Consider the following 14,476-nt stretch of genomic DNA (forward strand, 5'->3'; position numbering starts at 1 on the left):
TTGAAATATAATTGGTTGCAACAGAGCCAGCTGTTGAAAAACTGTTACATTTTGCAACTCACTAATGAGACTGATTACATAAAACATGAGTTTTAATCTAAAACTGTTCTCCAATATGCTTTTGATTTTCCTCTTATTTGAGTTCATAAGGGTGTTTGTTTAAATGCCGTGGGCGGTGTGGGTGAAGGGATTTTTCAGAGCCTTCCCCTCTGCTTTTGTAAAGGAAACAGCTGTACTTCTTTTCTCTACGCTAAATTGGTCACTTATGCTTCCTTTGGACCAGTGGATCACTTTGCGCAAACATTTATATGCAAAATAGTAGTAATTAAGTAGCTCTTTGGCAAGAATGATTTAAAAAAAAATTATATTAATAACAAAGAACCCCAGAAATGTCAAGCAGAACCAGTATCACATTATGGAGTGTTTCTTCATGATACTACCTAGAGGAAGCATATATATGAAATAATTGGTCCAAGCGCTGAACCTTGTTGGACTCCATGACTCACTCTGGTGTGCTGAGGACAGCTCAGTAACATGTACAAACTGAGATTGATCTGTCAGAGACAATTTAAACCAAGCTGAAGCAGTTCCTGTAATGCAGTTTTGGTGCTGGTAGACTCTAAACTGGCAGGAAATCCGTTCAGGAAGGTCAATAGGTAGAAACCTGTCTGGATATATTATGTTTTTTGGCTGTTTCCATATTTCAAAGCTTGTTCATGGTTACTAATTGTGTCTCTCACTCTCAGCCAAGCCCTGCTTTCTTTATAGGCTGAACATTCATGTTATCTTTACTGAGCCAAGAATGGTAGCCACTTAGGTGTGGGCTCTCACATGCACTGTATGCTGCTCATCACAGAGACATTCTGGATTTGGAATTACTATTGGAATTACTGTCCTCTTGCATTTCTATAACTTTTTAAAATAGAACATGTGAAAGCAAAATTGGTGTCTGGGTAATAAAACATCTACTCTTGTTTAAAATTGGCCTAAGGAGACCGCACATTTTTCATAAAATGGAGCTTTAGGTATGGAGGAAGGAGAAACTCAGCCATGGATGACCATCTTTAGCCTTCATGTGTGCAGGGTGGAGCTGATGCTATCAAACTGTCCTCCTCAGATGGATAACTCCATCTTATCTTGCCTTTCCATTCATATTTTAGTCAGTCACTTTCTCTCTCTCTTTTTCATTTTACAACTATTCATGTGTATGTCTTCTATCTGAACATAGAGGAAGCCAATTACAGCAGCAGACCATGTTCAAGTCTCACAATCAACAGGTGTTGTTTCTGCAATATTTAAAAGAAACAAGGTTATGACTCAAACATGAGATTCTCTCTAACTCGCTACATCCATCAACTTGTCCCATGTGTCCAAGTAACAGAGAACAAGTGGAGCAGCTCCACTTTACTTTGCACAGTCACACTGGGGTCTCAGCTAATACCATATGTGCAAATTGAAGCCTCGGCTCAGTGGGCCCCCCTGACAGTACTTCTGTAACTGATGTAAAATAAGTATTCTTCTGACAAAAGCTTCCTTCCATCCAACTGTCAAGCCATTATGTGGAGGCATTTCCGGTATCCCCCTGGGTATGATAGGGACCGTGGGATACATATCAAGTCTTTCTCAACGTGGCTCAATCTTTCAAAAGGATTCACAGGCCTCAAGTTGGCTTGATCTTATTGCCTCAACTGGCTTCCCCTATAAACAGCTACACAGAAATAGTGTGGAGGAGTAATTGTTAAGGATGGAAGACGGAAGCCTATCTTAGAAACACTTTATGAAATAAGGAGACAGTGAAGAATTTATTATTCATCCACAGCTTACAGAACTAGTTGAATATCCAGTGAGCAGGGTAAGAGCTCATGTTTTAACACATATTTGCTGGCAGGGCAGAGACTGGCAGGCTGCCTGATGTGTATTTGGACCTGAAGTAAGCAGTGCACTGCTCCATCATTGGTATTCATTGATTGTAGAGGGCTCGTTATTTCTGATTTAAGTTGAAGGAAGAGGCTCTGAAATCTCTCTGAAATAAAATACCATCAGTGTGTAGGGTTTGTCCCTTTGAAGACAGGGATGGTATTATTTCTGTATCCCTGTCTATGAGCCATAGTGCAGTTATTTGCTCTGATACACTTTACAAAATCAAGTTCTATTTTGTTTCTGTGACTTCTCCAAATGTTTCATACAGTCAGCTGTTTGCTTTCATCAGTAATCAGACTCTTGTCCACAAGATAATAATACGAATCAAAACAAGAAGACAGAGATTATCATCTACCCAGCTGTTTTCTGCAGCTGCTGCCAAAGGAGCTAGTGTTTCTAGTCTCTGGCACAGTTTGAAGTCTTCTGATGTTAGGCTATTATGATATTTCAGGATTTCCTGTTTTAGAGAAACCTGTCAACAGAAATGGTCCAGTGTCATATTTTCTGCACTTCAACATTTTTACTCTAAACAGCAGCACCCCTCTGGCAAAGTGGCAATCATGCATGTGTTGAAAAGAGAACAGCTTAATAATAGTGCTGGGGCAGAGTTTGATGGGCAATAAAATAGAGTTTGAAGACTTGCTATTATTTCCATTCCACCCCAAACATGACTTTGACAGTGCAGCATTTGCATGTGATTGCACTTTGCATAGCCAAGACTTCATGTGAGAGAAAGTAGTGTAAATAGCTCTTCGATTCTTTCCACATATTCTGAAGTACTTGCCCTTCTGCCAAGTCTGTCAGGTGATTTAGGGTGCCTTTTTGCAGTGCTAATACATCATGCTTTAAATGCTTTGCTTTACTGCTGTCAAGCCAGGACTGTATAATAGTAGCCAGCAGCATTGGTCCGTCACTAAAAGCCAAGAAAGCTGTATGAAAATGAGAAATACTACAAACACAATTCTCTAGCCAGTTTATGTTTTTACATTTGCTTTCACTTTTCAATTAAACCACAAGCTGTGCATGTTTTTATGATTTTTAAAAGAAAGATGTGTTAACCCTTAAAGACCTAGACCATCTTTGGGGGCGCCAGACTCTCCTGAATTTATTTTGAATATGCTGAGGGGGACAAATGTGGTATCAATGGAAAGCTGAGAATATCTGCTGTAACTGAGTTTTTAAAACTTGTTGACTTGTTGATAGGATTAGTGGTTCAAAAGTTATTAAACATGTAAGAATAAGTAGCTGCCGGCAGTTCACCTGAATCCTTATGAGGTTTTGAAAAAAGAAATGTAATGTAATTTAACAGCTGTTCCTCTTTAGATGTGTTCAGGTTTTCCAGGCTGCAAATGTTTGTATATTCTGAAAACATATTTTCATAATGCATGATGGATGGTCTGAAACATTTTGTGCATAGTCAGCATGTTTCGCAGTTTATCACCCTTCCTTTTCCATTACACACTCTGTGTTTGCACTATAAAACTAAAGGACATTGCATCAATTATTTATCTCAGGGTTTACAGTAGTTGGTTGATAGCCAGTCTTTTCATTAAACTTGACCACACTTTAATACGTTCATTTGTTTATTTTTCTTTTTTTTCTCCATTGATGAACTATTTTGAATTAATCAGTATATCAGATTAACTTTCAGGCCTGTGTGGAGGCATCTTTGGTTCTGCTTGTGTAAAGTCCTAACTTAATACTCAGTGATATTCAATCTCTGCTGTCTAAAATCCATAAAATATTAAAACTCTGTCTTGCAGCCTTCTTAGTAAACATCTTAGTGATCATTGATCTTAGTTTGAACCTGAGAGTATAACTCAGGGTAGAAATGAGAGATCAGTGAAAATCATGACTTTTTTTTTGGACACGACTACAGGGATGGATTTAATAGTTGATTTTCAGTGGATGGGGCTATGATGTCAAATCAGCTTTTTACATGCTTTTATAATGTCATGATGACAGAGCAGGGTCTAATATCAAATGATGACATCCATAGTCCGACTTGATAACATCAGTATAGTAGTCTATGGTTTGCTCATGGACTGCTGCTGGAACATTTATACCCGGTCAGAAAGTGTTTGTTATTCTGGGCGTCCTTGTATTACACATTCTCAGGATATTGCTTAATGAATATTTGGATGAAAATAATTCTAGTACCTTGTATAGCTGGACAGATGCTGGAATTTGTGGTTCTTTGTCAACTAAGGGAGACATTTGAAGTTGGACAAAAAACTTGGAGCCAGCTCTTGCCTGTCACTTCAGTAATAAACAACAATCAAAGTGGGAAAGAGAGCCACTTATCAACTCAGGCCTGGCTATTATTGCCTGGGTATGCTTTCTTCTCTCCAGGAAACTGCCTTTAAATCTTTAAGTGCTGAATTGATTTAACAGAACTCCTTCATTGATCTTTACAGTGGACTGTGCAACATTTTTCTTTGTAAAAACTTTATGTCTTCATTTTTATTTTATGTATTCAACACATGAGTATACCGTCTAATATGAAGAAACGTTTCCTCCCATGTGTAAATAAAAGTGCACAAATATCAGATGGCTCAGGAGTGCCAGAGATTCTGTGTCAAATGTGTAAAATGTTCTAATTTAAGATAAGTCAGTAACCATAGTATGGATATTTCATATGCACAGTTGAAGGAGAGACCATTTCATTCTGCGATCATACTGATATGTTTTGTCATGAACGTCCCTGACCCTTATAACACTATCTATATATTGCATTAGGCGTGTGACTGAGTGCCCTGTTAGCCACATTATGTGTCACTGCAACTTTATTTTCTTTCCTCATTAAATGACCAACCACCAGTGTTAATCCACTGTCTGCCCTCACTACATGCAGCCATGGTATTCATGGTAACAAGTAAACCAGAGTCATTCGTTTTTCATTGCTTCTATTGGAGACAAGAATATCCTGTAAGTTTAATCAAGAGGAAAGGGATGGATTGTTCTTGTAGAGGCTGATATTTTAGATTTAATGGTATCCCTGGTGGTGGGGACTCTTTTCCCTGCCAGTAATGAGGATAGTTTTACAAACATACAAACACGTGTTGCAAGGGGAACATCCTTCAGTGATCAAAGAGTTCATGATTCACAGGCTTTTTGACTAGTAGGAGCTTTTTGTCACATACTTTAAACACAGAATGATTTCAAGTTAAATTCATTATAGCAACTTTGTTAACATTTCACAAGTGCTGAACAAAAAACTCATTGCAATGTTTGTAGTACCGAAAACATTGTATTGAATAAAAAACACCTTTTTAAATAGTGTGGTGCTGGTGGCTGAGGTTACCATGACATTTTACTAATGTTTTAAGTGCATGTCAAAAGCACCTGAAACACAGCATTTTCTGTTTGGTCTTATGTTGACAGAAACTCAGACCCTTCATGTGCAAAAATGATCTGTATGATCAGATTAATTTGGCTTAAATGTCGTCACGCCATTACTCTGTTTTGTTCCCCAAAGACAGATTCATCCCAGGCCCTCTTAGCTTTATCTGCTGTGTTAACAACCATGGGGATGGATCGAGAGGTGAGAGCTGAAAGGGATTTGGGCAAAGACGAGGAAGGGAAGATGGAACAGGGGTTTGAGGTTAAATGGTCCGTGCCAGTGGCAGTCTGTAACACATGGGATTACTGCCCTATTTGTGGCCTCATTCAATCACAGCCCTGTGTAACACACAATCACACCATTAGCCCATGGTGTGAATGACAGAGGCTGGAAAGTACACCTCTGCAATCAAATGGCTCACTGCAAGAGGAGAGTCAGTTTAAGGAAAAGGAGGGAGAGGAGACATGGAAGCAAAGACAGAAAAAAGAGAAGGAAGAGGCAAATATATTAGACTGAGAGGAGGAGAAGTGGTGAAAACTTGGGTTGAAGAGTTTCCATTAAACATTGAGGGAGAAGATAGAAAAAGGAGTGATGTGTTGTAACATATCCCGATTAGGACCCACAGTACAGACACAAAATGGAGGCAAGGATGAAGTTTTGAAAACAGGATTTTAATGAGAGAACTTGCAGGTAGAGTTCAGGTTTCAAGGGTGCATTTTAGATGGTGAGTGGGTGACTGGTGTTCTGGAGCTGGGCGTTTGGTTGCAGAAAAGTTGTTTGGAGATCAGCCTAAGGCTGTTTCCAAAACCGCCTACTATACTAGCAGTACATACTGATTTGGGCAGAATTCAGTATGTAGTAAGTAGTATGTGAACAAGAGCAAAATCTGCAGTATTCCAAAACTCCCCGGATGTCTACTGATTCGGGAAAATTTCACAGTATGCATCGGACCAGTCTGCCTCGCGTACTGTTTCCCACAATGCACAGCGCTCGGTCCGCCTTTTCTTTTTCCTTCTTTCTTGACGGGAGGAATTCCGTTTTTGGGTGCAGTGGAAGTTATCAAATTACATATAAACCACTTCTTAACTTTTTAAATCATAAGTGAATGCTAAAGAAGCAGCTTCACCGTTGTTTTCTTCCGATTTCCAAAACCGGAAATCCAGTGACATCTGGCCCAGCATACTGCAACACAGATCGAACAGAACAGTCATATTACATACTAAATTCAAAAGTAGTATGTAGTAGGCAATACCTACTGCATATACGTTAGTAAGTAGGCGGTAGGTATTGCCTACTACATACTGCTTGTATCTAAGGCTCTCTCTCTCTCTCTCTCTCTCTCTCTCTCTCTCTCTCTCTCTCTCTCTCTCTCTGTGATGTGAGGACCAGGTCAGGTAAATGAACCTTTGACTGTCCACAGTGTTTAATTAAAGTAGCGTTGAAAAGTAAACTTCCCTCTTATTATGATTAGCTTTAATTAGCTGTCACTCTGATATTAATGGCTTTTGAATACAGCTGACCTCCAAACACTTCATCACCATGAACCAACATTAGCTGTTAGCTCGTGTGATCAGTTATTCAATACTGTGTGATTGTGTTTGGTTCATTATAGCTTCTCTAAACACTGATACATGGATATATATAAATGCATACTGTGTGTTCTTATAAGTAAATGTGTTTTTCAGTACTTTATTTGTAATGATTTTAATTTATTCTCTATCCTCAGTGTCTTCTGGATACAGTGGTGAAGAAGAGTGAAGGCTACAGCGTGGAGCAGCTAGAGAGACTCTACTCTCTCCTCAGTCAGTGTATCTACCAGCACCGCAGAGAGTACGACAAAACCCAGCTACTGGAGGTCAGGTATTTTTGTGCTTGGCCAGCCTTTTTCAAATCTCTTCATTTTCTATTTAAGAGTGAAGCTGACAAATGATAGGTTGATAAACAGAAAATTGCTGCAACAATTGTGCTAATGTAGGGCTGAACTTGGACTCACAATAAGGTAATGGGGAGTAAACTCAGGTGACTGTGACTTGACTCAGACTTGAACACGGAGGACTCCAGACTCAACTTGGGCTCATTTACAACACTGATCCATGTACACTAAGACAGGCTGAAACAGGGGACAGCATCTAGCAGTAACAGGAATTTGTATTAATGTTAATGTCATGGATTTTATATAAACAAATACTAAAGGTCATGTTTTCTTCTATTTTCAGTGGTGAGCTCTCTTAACATTGTTCCACACTAAAATAGCTACAGTACATTTTCCCAAAATCCAAAATACTCATCTGGTCATCTGTTGCTTCCTCTGTAGATGTCAGTGCAGCTGGCCAAGACTGACAGCATCCTGGTGTAGTAGCCAGAACTATCTGTCAGGATGTCAGAGAGAGGAAGCAGTAGAGAACGAGGGGGAGCAAACAGTCAGCCAGGTGGTGCTGCCTGTGGACATGCTGGCTGGTGGATGGTGGAGAAAGGGAGGGGCTTGTGTCTGAGTTCATTTTGTCCTCCCAGCCTAAGTTTGAGTGTTTGCAGAGCAGAGATGTCAGCTTGTTGGCACATGTTTTGTTTGTATGTTTCCAGCGCTCATCACACCCCTGTAGCAGGCCATCTCCTTGGTCCTCCCTTGAGGATACTGAAACATGCACATGTAGGCCCACACAATGCAGGGTGCAGGGTTGATACTCCTAAAGCACTCTGCCATGCATGGTGTTAATATCCATGTTTTACAGATGGATGAATGAAACGGAGCATGTCCATTTGTCTCTCTCCTCTCCTGGTCCTCCTCTGGGTATCGATCATCTTGTTCTTACAGAAGAGTTGACCTTTCAGTAGATGGAGTGGACTGCACTCATTGACTGTCCCAAAGAACAATTTAAGGTTCTCTGGGCACATTTAACCTTTGACCTGGAGCAGTGCATTGAGAGGGCTTTACATGCCACTTGTTCCACTAGCTTATTATGTGTATGTGATGCTGAACAGTGTGCCCTGAAGGTCGTTTATGTCCTTGTTGGCTTTGATAGGCACCAAAATGTGGATGTCACATGAAGGATTTTGTTACATGCTTGTTCTTGATATCTTTAATGATAAACATCAAGCTTTGGTTTCAGGCTCCAGACCTTAAAAACCTTTTGTACCAATGTTAAACACTAATATATAAACACATCCATCTCACACAGCAAGCATCTGTAGCACAGAATGTACTGAAGCCCAAGCTTTCATCATTGTGAGTGTGCTGTCTGTAGCCTGGGAAACAACACTTTCATCCAGATACAGCAAGTGAAATGTGCTCATTTTTTTCTCTCCTGGAAAAAAAAAGAAAACAACTCTCAATGATGTGTTTACTCTTAATAACCTCCACAAACACTCTGGAGAGAACCATGTCTGCCCAGGGGGGTTCAGAAAATGGAACCAGGGAACAGACAAATCAGTAAATGGGGTAGCAGTACACAAGATGAGGTCAAAGAAATTGGTATTTCAAAAAAATTACAACATCTGTGTTTAAATTTAAACAGCATGTTACAAATTATAATGGATTGCTCTTGTAATTATCCTTTAATGATGACCCCTTAAGGAGGTAAGACTGATTAATCTGCCATGTTATACCTTTGAATGAGCATTCCCACTGAAAAATCAAACCTTTTTACCACCTTCCAGTCTTGTTAAAGAGAAAAAGAGCTCTACAGGCCTTAGTTAGAAGGAGTAGGTTCAGATGGAGGGTGTCGGTGCAGGTTAGATTGTCTCCTGTGTTTCAGGGATGAAATAGACATAGCTTCAGGCAGATAGACTTTACATCAGAGGTGCAAAGCATCAAAGCAGTGAAGAGTTTATTTGCGTGTTGGTGTGTGGGTGCAGAGCGAGACATGGCAAACAGAAAGGTGTTAAAAGCATCAGTGTGTCGAAACACAGGCTGTGCCTGATGAGTTGAAGCTTTCAGGGAATTTTCCACATCAGCAACTTTTACTCAGTTGCATGCTAGCTTTGTTTTTCATGCCTTTTCACATCCTGAGTTTAAAGCCTGTGTGACCCTGTGTTGATAGTTTGGGGTCCCTGATAAATTTACTTCTCATGGGATTACTTCTTAACTCGGATGACTAGCAAAACCAACAAATCGGGTGATGTCATTTTGCAACATAGCTGCTGCTTATGTCACGAATCAGACACATACACACATGCCCTGACACTTGGGTGTGCTTGTAATACAAACACACGCACACTCGCTCAGATCCTCACCAGCAGAGTTAATGCAGAGTGCCACCAGGAGATGAGGACAGATAATGTTTTGAATCACTGAAGTACATAGCTGAGCCTGTCTCGCCTTCAAGTGGAAAAGCTTCATCACAGGCCAGTCGTCACCTCACTATTATTCGGCTCATTTTTTATGCCATCTTAGCTACCTGATTAATTCAATATCTGAGCCAGCGAGAAGGATACTCACCCCTCTCCTCACCGCATGCTCAGTCTGAATATTTTGTGTCCTGTCAAGCTGTGGTTCCAGTTGATTTTTCCTACAGTTACTCCCTTATTTTTTAATTTGATTATTTTGGCAATCAACAGTCTCCAAGTTAGGATGGGTTCCCACCAATGAGGTCGCAGTAGTCTTTGAGCTTGACACCACACACAAGAAGCTTGATTATTTGCGTATGTGTTTGGAAAAAAGAGTTCCAGAGAGCGGGTGCAGCAATGGAGTAAGCCCTGTCGAGAATTTATTTAGTTCAGACTTTCAATAGATTTGTCTGTCTGTGTGTTTGTGTATTTAACACACCTGTTGTTGCTTTAGTGTCTGTTAGATGATGGATGATCTACCACCATGACATGTACAGTCCTGTTTAGGCATTGTCACCTGTCACAGCTGAGAAGTTGAACACGAGTACATTCTGAACAGAGCTTAAAGCTGGACAGGAAATGGGTGGATGGATGCTGGCGTCTAGAGATAACAGACCAAGTAGCTGCTGTCATACAGCACACATTGTCCTTCTACCACAGCTCAGCTGGTGTTTGGCATCAAACCCAGTGTGTTTGAGTCCCAGTCACCCTCAGCTGCTCTGAATGTACTTCTTGATGACAAAAACAGCCGTGTCTGAAGAGCGGACAGGAAAATTTTTCTAAAACTAATTTGCAATATCACAAAATCAATCAAGAGAAACAAACTCCATGACATGTTGATTATTTTGGCAGAGGAACATGACTGAGTGTAACATCATCCACAATTTTCACATGGCCAACAAGGCTACTTCATAGGGTAGGCAATAAATACACACATACTCTAATCATTCCTCTTCAGGGCATGAGATAAAACCTGATTAAATGAAATATCTGCACAAATGTTTTCATTTGATATAAAAACCGAAACAGGAGTTTGCATGTGGTGAGGAATAAAACTGTAGCTGTAAGCTGATTGGAGCTTTGTTCTCCTGGAGTTTAAATGATCTGCATATACATGAGGTGCACACTAAAATACAGAGAGTGAACTACATGCGGTCCTACTGGAACAAATTCACATCACTACTGGACTGAGAAAGATTATTACATAAAGCCTAAATCTACTCAGAGAGAAAGCACAGCTGATGCAAAACGGAGAGAGTGCAGAACAAAGCCTGGAGCTGCTCTTCCTGATAAACAGAGGAGAGGTGCAGGCCTGCAGAGAGCAGGATGCAGCGAAGGGAGAATATCAGCTCTCCTGCACGATGACTCTGCTAGCCTTCATCCTCACACACTGGAGATAGTGCCATTTCTGAGTGTTTGCGTAGTTTCTCTTTTGGTTCTGTGCTGCGTTCACTGTCCTCCCTCCTCTCCTGCATCTCTTCCTCTGTGTAAGACTTAGTTAAATGTAGCAGAACAGCTGCCTGGTGTGTTCTGGTGCAGCTTATCAATAACTAACCAGTCTGAAACAGGTTCAGGCCTTGAATTTAGTCTGTTCATTATTCAGCAGACTCCACATCTCAGTGGATCATGCTGAGTGAAATAATAGGATGTGACCCCACTGCTCTTAAAATTCCTTTACCTCTCTTTTTCAGCCATTATGTGTTCATGGATTGTAAACGGGAAGTGGAGTTGGTTTTATTTGAAAAACAATATGCTCTCCTGAGGCTGTGCAAAGAAACAGAAAATTACAAATGACTTGTGAGTCACAGTATTGAGCCTAAAACGAGACATTAAATGCTTCAAAAGAAAGTTGATTAAATCGAGCCGAGTCTCTGCTGTTTCACTAGATGTCTTTCTCCCTTGTTGTTTGAAAGCAAGCATTTTTTTTAAAATCAAGAATGAATTATCCATTTACTAAAGCGTATCTCTCAGTGTAATGGCATCATCCCTTATTTGCATGAAAAAGGATAATAGTTGCAAATTGATAAAAATGCAATGTTCAAATATCAATGTGGTTCTGTTTTAAAAATATTGGCTCTTCACAGCAATATAAATGAGTTACCTTAAGTCCACATAGAGTAAATTATATTACACCTACTGGCACATCTACCACTGTAGAATTAATAGATGACTGAGAACTAAATGAAACAACAGTTCGTGCTGAACAATGCTATTGAAAACCTGCAGCTGGTGAGCAGCATTTCTGCTGTGAAGGAAGAGGAAGTGGGTTTTAAGCTCAGCAATTTCACCTCAGTAGACTGCAGCTGACCAATTTACGAGCAGCATGAATAATGCACACTCTGCTGTAAGCCGCCGTCCTCCGTGCTTGCTACCACAATGGACAGACATCCCTTGTTGGAGGCTGAAGACAGGAGAAATAATCAAATCTGATGCCTCAATAAGAATTGTAAAAAACTCTCGATGCTCCTCTCATGTTGTAGAACCCCAGACATGTCAGACATGTTTAATTAACAGGTTACCTGTTAAGGTGAGAGGTTCTCCTGCTGCCTCACACGCTGACACTTGTCTATTGCTGACACAATGTATTATGCTTTCAACCATTAATATTCTGCAACAACAAACTTAGAGGCCTAATGCAAACAACTAAGAGAGACTGTACACACAAAAACAGAAATGATTAATCTGCATGTTTATATAGTTTTGTGTGATAGCTCTTAACTGGAATTGTGTGAAAATGCACGTCTCCTTTTATTCTAACAGTTGGCAACAGTTAGTATAGTATAGTTATAGTTTACCCACCACCCATCAGACCTATCAACAAGAAGAACAAGAAATTAAAATGTAGTAAATCAGCAAGTTTCTCAAAGAGCACCTGAGCATCTGATACAACATGACACCATGGTTACTACTGGAGCAAAACCATACCATGTTATATTACTCTGTTGTGTTCAATGAATGAGAAGGTTGAAATAGACCTAATAAAGTCATATACAATTTCCAATGAGGGAAAGGTCATTAGTAGAGAGCTACCGTAAGTGTCACACTAGCAGCACTATGAGGCTGTTCTCAAAGCAATGCTCTGAGCTAGCTGCTAACTTTAGTATAGTAACATGCTGATATGAAGCAGATTTGATACACCATATTTTCACGTTTACCTTGTTATGATGGTTTTGGCATGCAAACATGTGCTAACCTGTACAGTCTTGCTCAGGAGGAGGATGTTTGTCGAGTTAGTATTTTGCGTGTTCAACCCATGTATAAGAAAATTCCATGGATAAAAAATGTCAGACTGACCAGCAGTAAGACATTACCTTTTATTCCACTATGATAAAATGTTAGTAAATAGAAGAGTTCAATTCAGCTTCTGAATACCATCATGTGTTATTTATGACAACACAGCTACTCCAATCTGAACATTAACTGTGCCTCTGAGGAGTCAGCTTCACTTTCTGCTGATGAGAAACGATTTGCTCTGATTGGTGCTCCTCACATTCTGTCTGACAAGTATATTTTCTTCTCTTATTTTCATCTCAGTATGCTGCAGCTGCAAGTTTTTCCAGCCCATGTGTGTATGAATTCCAGCATTAGCATTCGTGCATGTTGGGTGTTGGCTTCATAAATGCAGAATGTTCATTTCTTTCTGCTCGATGCCTGAGGCAGAATATTAACAGGATGCTGCTCCTATGCCTCTATCTATCTCATAGACCTGCAGTAAGCAGCAGGTTTGAGTGTTGATGTATCAGGCAGGTTTATCTCACTCTGATTTGGCCAGCCTCATAGGAGTACTCTTGCTGTTCAACATTTCTCCACTGTGGCATGTTTGCTCTCCTTCCCCTGGCCTTCAGCATGAAAAACAAACGTCCTCTGTTCTAAAAACACTAAGATACAGAAAAGAGTTCATGAGTAATGTCTGTGTCAGCTGAAAACTGTCTGAGTCCGAAAAAGAGTCTTGCTAACTCTGCCAAAAAAAAAGTCTGTGTTGATCTCTGACCTAATCATTCCTGCTTCCTTCCACCCCTCTATTAAATCTTCATTCCTTCTGTCTTACTGACCTACACTACCAGTCAAAAGTTTGGACACACATTCTCATTCAAGAGTTCGTATTTATTTTAACTATTTGAAACACTGTAGATTAATACCAAAGACATCAAACTATGAATGAACATATATGGAATTATTTAATTAACAAAAAAGTGTTAAACAAACCAGAATATGTTTTATATTTTAGATTCTGTAAAGTAGCCCCCTTTTTCCTTCATGACAACTTTGCACACTCTTGGTATTCTCTCAGTCTGCTTCATGAAGTGGTCTCCTAGAATGATTTCTAATTAACATGAGCCTTGTCAAGAGTTAATTTGTAGAATTATTTGCCTTCTTAATGTGTTTGAGACCATCAGTTGTGTTGTTCAGAGGTAGGGTTAGTACACAATGGATAGCCCTATTTGACAACTGTTATAATCCATATTATAGAAAAACCTGATTATTTCATTGTTTTGATGTCTTCAGTATTAATCTACAATGTCGAAAATAATTAAAATAAATGAAACCCATTGAATGAGAATGTGTGTCCAAACTTGTGACTGGTATTGTACATACCTACCTACCAACCTACAAAAGAAAGTAAAAAAGAAAGCAAACAAGGTTGTAAAGCAGCTTCAGTTATAGAGGTACAGCTGTGTCTGCAGGGCAACAGATATGCTAACGCAGGCTCTCACACTCTGATAAAACAATCAACAAGTCGGGTGCCCTGGCAGAGGTCAAGAATAGGTAGCTATGAAAACAAAATCACACAGTGAGGAAACAAAATTTGTTGCTGCTGTCGAAGCAAACACCTTGTTGTTACCTCACTGTCTTTCCTATCTGATCCTACATCAACACAGCACATATCTG

Source organism: Notolabrus celidotus, chromosome 13 (genome assembly GCF_009762535.1).
Source record: "Notolabrus celidotus isolate fNotCel1 chromosome 13, fNotCel1.pri, whole genome shotgun sequence".
NCBI classification, from domain to species: Eukaryota; Metazoa; Chordata; class Actinopteri; order Labriformes; family Labridae; genus Notolabrus; species Notolabrus celidotus.